Genomic DNA, 11,117 nt, shown 5'->3' with positions numbered 1-11,117 from the left:
AATAGCTTGAGATGAAAGAAAGTCGAGGCAACAGCAGTGAACAGCACATTCAAGTATCTTGGATAGGAAAGGGAGGAGGGAGATGGGGCGATAGTTGGAAGGACAGGTAGAGTCCAATGAAGGTTTTTTAAGGAGTGGTGTGACATAGTAATAAAATACATACATTTATTTATTTAAAATATATAGACTACTTCTCTGAAGTCAAATAGGTCCACCCAGGCTGCCCTATTGCAGTTCTTACAGTTGGGTAGATGAGCATATAGCTTTTCATTGCAGCCTAGCACCACCACCTCCCTCCAAGATAGTCCCTTGTAGTAAGTACCAAATCATGAATGGGCACCATCACTTGGGTAACAAAGCAGGGTGGTTTGCCATTGCATTTTATAGATGTAGTTGTGTTGGATAATTATTCTAATTAGAAATTAGGCTGGTTACATTTGTTAGGTGTATGATTTGAATCTGTTGCTCCAAAGTACAAACTTTGGTTTGCTGGCAAGATGCCAAGTTCTACCAGTAAACTGTAATACAATATACTAGATAAAATGTATGGCAAGGCAGTTGGCAATTCTTAGCAGCAACAGATTATCACAGTACTAATCACAATGCGATGTGGCAATACAGCACAAAGTAATCATGCACCAATGATCCTGAAATACACGTAGGGTCCTTTTTACTAAGCTGCATTAGGCGCTAACGCAACTTAAAATGGTGTACCGCAGGATGCGCTCAGATGTCCTAAAGTCACTGTCAATTCCATTTCATAACTTCCTACTATTCCAGAACCTGTGGGATAGTTCTGTCCATCAACCAGCAGGTGGAGATAGAAAACTGAGGACATATGTCTCTTGGTATACAGTCCAACTCCTCAGTATTTTCTATCTCCAGCAGATGGACACAATTTTCAGCCAGTGGTTCTGAGTGCTTTGCTTCTGGTACAGTTGGTCAACTGGTCACCAGTTGAGCTTTGCGAATGGCTTGAGTCTGCAGAGTCATATCTGGAGGTCTTCAGATCCCTGTCTCTGGTGCCCCACGAATTTACTTCTTCTCTCCCTTCACCTCTACCCATTTCCTGTGGAGCTCTCCGTTTCTAGCACAACAACCTGAAAAAAAAAAAAAGATTTGCTGGAGAGCATGGGCAGAGTATCAGTCCTGAGCCTTATCTGTAATAAGGCCTGTGCAGACTGTGAGTCTTGGGGGGAGCAGCCAGCAGTGGTATGTGTGACTAAAGTTTGATTTGGAACTGCTTAGAGGGCTGCAAGTTCTACTTGATGCAGGGGAGGGATCCCGACTCTGCACTTGTGACAGTTGAATGGCAACTCCTGCAAAAGCAGTTAAATGGTGTTCCTGCTGTGGGATCCGTTGGCCAGTGTTGGGGTGTTGCAGTGTGTGCAAGCCAGGAATCCTGCAGGATGCAGAGGAAATGGTCTGCAGCAGCACATCTTCAGATTTGGCATCAATCAAATATGCCAGTGTCTTCGGGCTCTCCAGCAGGGCCAGTGCATAGTTTGATACAGGAGAGCACAAGAACAGGTGCCATTTTATCAGGGCCGACTGGCAGGAGCAGCCTTGGTCTGATCATGCATGGAGCACAGCCACCATTTTACAGCTTTAGGGCCCGACAGAGCATTCAGCTGCATCAGGATCTTTGTTTTCTCTGGAGTTTATATTACTCTTATACCAAGCCTATTTACTGAAGCAGAGACATAGCTGCTGCAAGGTGCTTCATTTTCTCACCCCACTGTCCCTCCAACTCCTAAGAGATCTCACTTAGACCTCCAGGAGTGGGCAGATGAGAGTCATCTCTGCTTCTCCCTCCTTGTCTGATGTGGCCTCGGTCTATTTAGAGGAGCCATTAAAGAGGGGAGAGCTTCCTCCTGAGGACGGGGATGATCTGAGAGTACTACTGTTTTCATAAGAGGCGCTGGCAGTGCTTTCCATTCAGGAGCCTTCTGCTTCTGCATCCGGAGTTCTATCTTTGTTGATCATGAGGGGGCTTAGAGGTCCTTCTAATGCCTTCCCGATGCATCCATTCAGGACCTGATAGAATAGGTCTCACTGGACGCGGGGCTGAGAATGGGAAGAGTCATGGCTCGCCTCTACCAGTTAGATCCGGAGGAGAAAAATAAATTGCAGCTTCCCAGGGTGGTCTCCCTAATTATGGCAGTGACTAAGAAAACCACCTGGCTGGTGGAAGGGGGCATTGCCCTAAAAGACCTACATAACAGGAAGCTATAAGGCTCACTGAAACAAGCCTTTGAAGTGGCTTCTTTGGACCTTCAAGCAACAGTGTAGCTCGTTCGTGGAAAGAGCATGCCTGAAGTACCATAAGCAGTCAGCAACATAAGATGGGTGCCATAACGCCCAGCTTGAAGCGGGGTTGGCCTATTTGATGGATGCTGTTTAGGACATGTTAGCACGTCAGAAACTCTGGTTGCGGCATTGGGCAGCAGATGTAGTGTCAGTCATGTCTGGTTAAACTGCCTTTTCAGGGCAAGTGACTATTTGGAGGAGATCTCAGTTACTTGTTGAAAGAACTGGGGGAAATTAAGCCACAGAGGTTGCCAGAGGATAATTCAAAAGCCTCTGGTCGTCTATCCTCAGGGGGCTGTCGATCTCAGTTTCAAGACAGTAAACGGTACCGGCCTGGCTGACAGCAATATGGTCAGAAGTCCTGCTTTCAGGCATGCTAATCTTCCTTTCGTGCAGATAGGAAGTCATCTTCGCAGTCAGCTAGAGTGCCCAATGCCTCCAGAGCTTCGCAATGATCAAGGCTAGCTCACTCATCTCTTCCTCCGGTGGGAGAACGTATGGAAGAAAATCACATCAGACCAGTGGGCTCTGGATATTCTTACAGGTTTCAAATTGGAGTTCTCCTTCCTGGTCACTCCTCTCTTCTTGCAGGCTCCTTGTTAAAAGTGAACCAAGGCAGTCGAGGTTCAGGCCACTGTAGATTCCTTGCAGGCATTGTTCTAGTTCTCCAAGCCAGGGACAAAGCATTGTCCCAAAGGACGAAGGCACTTTTTGTCCAGTCTTAGATCTCAAAGGTGTAAACAGCTGCCTCCGAGTGTCCCACTTTCACACGGAGACACTAAGAGCAGTCATAACCTCTGTTCAAGCAGGAGAATTTTCTCACCACCCTCGATCTGAGAGGCATACTTCCATATACCCATATGTCTGCCACATTAGAGGTTTCTACGTTTTGCAGTGCTGGGCCATCACATCCAGTGCAGAGCTTTGCCCTGCAGTCTTGCCATGGCTCCAAGAACGTTTACCAAGGTTATGGTGGTGGTAGTATCCCTCCTTCAGCACCAAGGAATTGGGAGTTTACCCATATCTCGATGACTGGTTCAGTCGTGCATTGTCCTATTTGGACAGTGTGGCAACGAAGGACAAAGTTGTCCATCTTCTACAGTCATTGGGATTGATGACCAATTTCGAGAAGAGCAGACTAACTCCATCACAGACGCTAGAGTATCTGGGCATTCTATTTGGCACAGCGTGGGAGAGGATCTTCATCACGGAGCACTGGAGGTCAAAGCTGGCTCAACAGATTTGTGTTCTACTTGGTCAAGGTAGGTCCAGGTTCTGAGGTCAATGACATGCAGCAATGGAAGTAGTACCATGGATAAGGGCTCATATGCAGCCATTACAGGAATCTCTTCTCATCCGCTGGTCTCCATTGTAACAAAAATATGACATTCATCTTTCTTAGATGCTGGTTGCCAGACAAGAGTATACAGTGGTGGTTGTGGCCCAGAAATTTGACCATCGGAGCTCCCTTTCCAATAATGGGAGATGGTGACAACGGACACCAGCATGTCATGCTGGGGAGCTCATTACAAGTTCCATCTGGCACAGATCATCTGGATGGAACAGGAGTCCCAGTGATCAAACCTCTTGGAGCTCAGAGCAATGCGGAATGCCTTATGTGACTTTGCTCTCTTTCTGGCGAGGACCTTTGCTCTTATGGTTTTGGCCATAGAAAGGGCTCAGTTGAGACAAAAAGGTTATTCTGATTCAGTCATTGCTACCTTGCTTAAGGGTCAGAAATGCTCTACATCCATGGCATTTGTGAGGGTGTGGAGGATGTTTAATGGCTGGTGTTTTGAACGCGGACTTTCTCCCTTTTCTGCTCAGATCACACATACCCTGTTTCTCTAAGCAGGGCTTCAGAAAAGGGAAGAGAAATGGGACTTGATATACTGCCTTCCTGTGGTTTTTGCAACTACATTCAAAGCGGTTTACATAGTATATACAGGTACTTATTTGTACCAAGGGCAATGGAGGGTTAAGTGACCTGCCCAGAGTCACATGGAGCTGAAGCAGGAATCAAACCCAGTTCCCCAGGATCAAAGTCCACTGTGCTAACCACTAGGCTACTCCTCCACTCCACAAAAGATTGGCATTGGGTTCTCTAAAACTTCAGATTGTGGCTTTGGCCTGTTTCAGGGGCCAACTACAGAAGACGTCTCTTGCGGCTCACCTAGATGATGTTCATTTTCTTGCAGCCTTCCTTTCATACGCTGTGTCCAAAATGGAACCCTAATTTTAGTCCTTCAGGCTCTTCAGAAGGCCTCCTTGAAAGATCTTATGCTAAAGATAGCATTCTTGGTGGCTGTTGCGTTGTTACGTAGAGTTTTTCAGAGCTCCAGGCTCTCTCTTGTTGGGATCTTTTTCTTCACTTTTCGGAGGCGGGGATCTCCCTGCGCATGGTTCCTTCCTTTCTTCCAAAAGTGGTACCAGCATTTCATCTCAACCAGTCTATGGAGCTTCCATCCTTTCGCAGATGAAGAGGCTCAGTATTCTTCATTGATGCTTCTCAATGTGGATAGAGTTCTCATTAGATATCTGGAAGTCACAAATGAGTTTCCCAAATTAGACAGACTGTGCTTTTTGTAAATAGAGGCTTGGCCTCATAGCTTCCAAGACCACAATTGCTAGATGGTTGAAGGAGAGGAGAGCAGATCAGGCTTTTCTGCTTTCTGGTACAATTTATAGTCACTTTTGAAGACAAATTAAGACATACTTGTTCAGGAAATATATTTTGAATTTTATTAAGTAGTTATGGGTTAATTGTGATAAAATATTTTGACTCGTACTATGTAACTATGAACTAATGTGATTAGAAGTTATTATTTGGTGTGTTGTTCCTGGCTATGTCCAGTCTCTTATTGATATAATCCACATTGAACTGCAAGGTATATGGTGGAATATAAGTTGCATTGTTATGTTATCAACTTATTTGCTTGCAGGGAAGCAGCCTCATTCTACGAGGCATAAAGCGGCATGCTGGGTGGAGACTACCTTACTTTCTCCAGCGGGTATTTGCAAGGTGGTGATGTGGTCAACGTTGCATACCTTTGCCAAGCATTATAGGGTGGGTGTTGCCGCATGCTTGGAAGCTAGTTTTGGGCTTCGGTCCTCATGGTGGCAGTGCCAGTATCCCACCCACTCTAGAAATTGCTTTTGAACATCCCACAGGTTCTGGAATAGTGGAAAGCTACATAGTGGAAGGAGAAATTAGGTCTTACCTGATCATTTTCTTTCTGTTAGTCCTTCCCACTATTCCAGAGGAGTACCCGAAGTTTCTGAGATGTTTAGTTGGTGCAAAAGTGAACCAAGGCAGTCAAGGTTCAGGCCACTGTAGGTTCCTTGCAGGCACTGCCGGGACAAATAACTACAGTCACTTTGCATGGCGCTTTCTGCATATCTTTTGTTTTGTGCAAGTTGTCCAGAGATGAGAGAGGTCCACACGCATTTGCTTGTCTGGTTCATGTTAGGTTAGCGAGTTGTTTAAGGCTGTTGCGTTTTAAGTTTCTCCTTACTGCTTTTCTACGTAAATACTGAGGAGCTGGACTGGGTACCAAGAGAGATATGTCTTAGCTCAGTTTTCAGTTCTCTATGTCCACCTGGTGTTTGATGGACACAACTATCCCACAGATTCTAGAATAGTGGAAAGGATCAATAGAAAATTATCAGGTAAGACCTAATTTCTCTATTTGCATGTGTTAACTGCATGCTAAAAAATATTTTGTAAGGGTATGTTTTGGGGGTAGCTACATTTGCGCAGTAACTGGTTAGTGCAAATACTGCATGAATTCTTACCACCTACAAAATGGGCAGTGATAAGTGTTCATACGGTAATTTTATTTTAAATTACCACGTTTAGCACATGGCCATTAATACAAAAAAAAGCCATTTTTACAGCTGCAGTAAAAACTCACATAAGGAACACGCTGAGGCCACTTTTTACTGCAGCTTAGTAAAAGTGCCCTGTAGAAATCTCACTCTCTCTCTAATCCTGGACTATAGGAAACCACTGTCCTCATCTGATTTGAGAGATAAACACGTACAGGTCCTCTGCTTCTTCAAGGTGGCAGGTCTCTCGTGCCTCCTGGTCTCCAAGCTGATGTTACACAGCTTGTTCCTGGATCATCCGGAGCTGAGTACACAAAGACATATGTACATAGGATATCTCAGCTCCACAATGTGTCGCAGTCTCTGGTATTCTGTGTGAAGGCTGAAATGCTGAATACAAGCAGGGTGCCTTAAGAAACTAATTATAGTTGTGGCTGAGATTCTACACCTTACTGATTGTTGTTCAGTATGTCACATGCTTGTCTTTCTGATTGGGTACATCTCTGAGCATTAACTACTACTACTACTACTTAGCATTTCTATAGCGCTGTACAAGTTTAAACATGGGGCAGGACAGTCCCTGCTCAAGAGAGCTTACAATCTAGATGTACTGGATTGTGGAAAAGATGTCTTGTAATACAAGGGTAAGCCCTTGCTCCAGAAGGTAAGTATAAGCATCATGATTGTATGCTATAGAGCTGCTTATGTGAAAACAGTTCTCTGATGGCTATGTTGATCATATGAACCTTGGACCCATCAGATATATATGTATTCCTGCACAGTGAATAAGGTAATGCCTTAGAAAATGGGGACACCGAAGAGACCAGGGTGGTGTGAACCAGACTGTACTAATTAGGTAACAAATTTGCTGACCAAGATTACATCAGCTCTGTATCTGTGACCCTCTCTTCTTACTAGGGAGGAATGGATGAAGACTGCAACCAAACCTTTCAGTTAAACATATCCTTGGATGATGTCACAATCCAAGATACAGTGCAAAAAAGAATCCATGACAGTCTCTAGTAGTTAGGCCAATGCAGGCCTCACGCACACAATAAAAAGTATGGGCAGGATTTACCCTTACATTTCCCCAGTCATCTTTACTCCAGCCAAAGCTGGGTATTCATTTACCAACAAAGTGTGTGACCGAGTACCTGACAGAAATCCCAGTGCAGGATTTGAACTCAGGTTGTGGCTACAGTAGGCAAGCAACCTACCAATTATGCTACGAGGCCATTGATATCTTTTACTTTTAGTTCTAAACCCTTTTCCTAACCTCCAAATCTGTCCCAAGCATGTTCAAATTCTGTTAAAGGTGCTGGTGGGCCATTTCAGGATATTGCCATCTTCATTTTTGATTGTTACAAAACCAATGCATACTCCAATATGTAGACCCTCTCCCATGTCTTATTACTGAATTTCATGATAGGCTCCTCATCCACCAAAAATAGTGAAGTAGTTGTCCAGAAAACAAAAAAACAAAGCAGCTGGCCTTCCTATGCTCATTGAGGATTGGGTTTTAGCCATGGTTCCTTCACCTATGTTATCTTGACCTTCTTGGAAGCCAGATGCAGCTGTACTACAGCTGTTAAGGTTGTAACCACTGGTGTTTAGAGCAAGACTTCTCAAACCTATCCTTGAAGCCTCCCAGCCAGCCATGATTTTAGGTTATCCAACGTGAACATGCATGAAACAAACTTGAATATACTGACTATCCAATGTAAGCACATATGTCATGCCTAGCCAGCCAGCCTAAAACCTGAACGGCTGTGATAATGATGAAAATGATAATACAACTACTTATATTCCGATTATACCTCAAACGTTGAGAGCAGATCACAATAAAATAACTACTCCTACCTAGGAACTACAATCAAAAAAAATAAAAATAATTTAACATTTTTTTGGAAAAGATATTTTCAGTTGTGCCTAAATAAAAGAAAATCAGATTGTTGTCTTATCTCCGGTGGCCATTTGTTCCAGAATAAGGCTGAGTGATTAAAAGGACAATGTATGGACGTATTTATAATGAACACCATTAACAGCAGGGAAAGTATCATTTGAAATGTTCTTTCATACAAGATGTTGGAGTCCCAAAAGAGCAAATTATCATTGCGCACATATAAGATGGAGCCAAGCTATCTTATTTTTTTTCAAAATTAGTCTAATTTAAACAATACTAGAACCTCAATGGGCAGATAATGCAACTTCTTTAGAAGAGAAGAAGCAAAAGCATAGTTATCCACATAGAATAACAAGTGGCTATAGTTTTTTATAATATTTATAAAAGAAGCAGTAGGGCAGCTCAATTGGTTCAAATTAGGGTTTTATTGAAAGTCAATCACAAAAAAGGTCAATCACACTAAAAGGTGATTCTAGGTACAAGTCCAGAGTTCAAAACTATTTATCAGAAAAGTCCAACATGTTTCAGTATTATAGCACCTGAATCAGAGGCAAATGTCACACATGTGATAACCATATATTTCCACTTATAAGCAAAATAAAACAATCTAAAATAAAAGATGAAAATTGAATTAAAAACCGCTAAAAGATATACAGAAAAGATTAATACATTTCTCTCTTAATATCAGCCACTTCAAAAAGAAAAAAAAAAAGAGCCCTCAAAGAAACTGTGTAATAAAAAACAAAGGACCATAATTAAAAAATGGACTAGATAACTGGAAATCATATATGATTCATCTAATCCATCTATATACAAACTGATTTATAAAAGTTAATTCAAAGAAAATGATCACCAGAACTGACATCATTTTTAAAGCAGTGTAGCTTTAAATTTGCAGACAATGTGCAGGACATAATTGCACTGCTCTAAAGGAAACTAAGGGGTCCTTTTACTAAGCCACGGCAAAAAGTGGTCTGTGGTAGCATGAGTGCGTGTTTTTTTTGGTGTGCGCTGGGCCAGTTTTTACCTCATCTGGGAAAAAGGACTTTTTTTTTTACAATGGCCCGGGAAAAGGGCCTATGGTAAAATTGAAACCAGTATGCACCTCTTTATAGCCTGAGCCCTTAACACCACCCATTGATCTAGCGGTAAGGGTTCACATGCAGTGACCGGTCGGCATATGCCAACTGCCGATTAATGCTGGAAACACCACGTGCAGTAGGAAATAAAATAATAATCTGTCCCGGCGGTGCGCATGCTAAATCCAAAATTTCCGCCAGGGGGCGTGCTAGCCTAGCAGTAGTCTCATTGTGGCGTGCAAAGAGCCTGCCATGCCTTTGTAAAAGGGCCCCTTAGAGGGGTATTTTTGTTTCAACATCTAAATCCAATTTTGGACATTTTTGCAAAAAAACCCATCCAAAACTGCAGTAGCGAACATGGCCATTTTCAAACCAGAGAAATGTCCAACTTTTTGTTTCAAAAAGGCCATTTGCTAGACATTTTTGTGCTCAGTGCGTCTATCTTTTAGGACCATTTTCGGGGGAAAAAAAAGTTCAAGGGAAAATGCACAAAAACAAGCTGTTGGGATGTATAGGGGCCAGCATTCTTAGTAGACTGGCCACACAGACATCCCGCCAGAGCAGTGGGGTGCCCTAGGTGGCACTGCAGTGGACTTCATTTAAAAGGCCCCAGGTACACATCTCACCATTACCTCCTCCAAAAACCTACTGTACACCACTACAGTAGCCCTTATGGCTGCAGGTGTCACCTACATATAGGTGCAGTAGGTTTTTGATAGGCTTACACTTTACACCACAAGTGTACCAGTTAGAGTGGGATATGAGCCTGGGTCCCCTTCTCTGTAGTACACTGTAGTGACCACTGGGCTACTCCTGGGCCCTGCTTGCTGCTGTAATAGGAATGGCCATCATATCTGAAGCTGTCATAGAACTTTTAACATGTGCAAATCAAACGTGCATTCATTCACTGGAGTACATATGTACAATTTTGGTTTTGCACAATAAATTTGTAAAGGTGCCCAAATGAAACAAATACATATCCCTACTCCACGCAGATTACCCCACCACACAGATCTGATATATGATCTAATTCAAACACATTTCGTTTCAAATAGATGAGCATAAGGGGGAAAAAACACGTCTATGCATAGGTGCCCGGTATAAGAGGCTTGGGGAGGCTAAGCCTCCCCAGCCGCAAGCCGACCCGATAAGCCTGCGCTGCCTCCCCAGTATCCGGAGCACGATGCACGCATCACAGCAGCAACTCGGCGAACTGCGTTACCGTGCCTGAGGTGCTACCCGGCTCTCCCAGCAAGATATGGGGTCAGATCCAGGTGAGGTCAGGTCGGGGACCGGATGGTCCTGAGGAGCAGCTGTGAGGGGGGGGCGGGGTGGGGCTCGTGGATGGGTGACGTGCAGGTCAGACCACAGGGCCCCGTTCCCACCTGGCTCTTGTCTGCGCTGTAGTTTCGGGCATTGGCGAGAGCGTCTAACGGCCCCAGGCAGAGTTCCGTTCCGCCTCCTGGATACCCGGGGAATTGACACGGGAACCCAAGCAAGACCCTTACCGGCTCTGTCAAACTCTTTCGTTTCCCGGGGCACATCAGCGCACTACAATCAGAAGCGACGGCCCACAGAAACCAGCCAATTGGAAAGGGACAAGGTGATGTGACGCCCAGAAGTAGGTGGGGCACAAAGGAAGGCTGTATGACGTAAAATACTTGACGCAGGCCCGGTGAGGGGAATGAGAAGGGTAAGGACTTGGGAGTAGGGACTGGGGAGGGAGGGAGTAGAAGACGCTCAGAAAGGAATAGGATGAGGAAGAGGGGGGAAGGCAGGCTGGAGAGGAAGGGGAGAGACAGGCTGGGAGAGGGTATAAAAATGCTAAATAGTAGTAGTAGTAGTAGGGTGATAAAGGGGAGAGGCAGGCTGGAGGTGGACAGAAAGGATGAGGAAGGGAAGAGGCAGGCTGAGAGAGTTAGGGGAGACGCAGGTTGGGCTAGGAAGGCAGAAGGGAAGCAGGTAGAGGAAAAAAGGATGAGGAAGGGGAGAGGCAG

This window comes from Microcaecilia unicolor, chromosome 5, assembly GCF_901765095.1.
Source record: "Microcaecilia unicolor chromosome 5, aMicUni1.1, whole genome shotgun sequence".
NCBI lineage: Eukaryota > Metazoa > Chordata > Amphibia > Gymnophiona > Siphonopidae > Microcaecilia > Microcaecilia unicolor.
The sequence above is the reverse complement of the archived record's forward strand: the minus strand, read 5'-3'. Positions refer to the sequence as shown.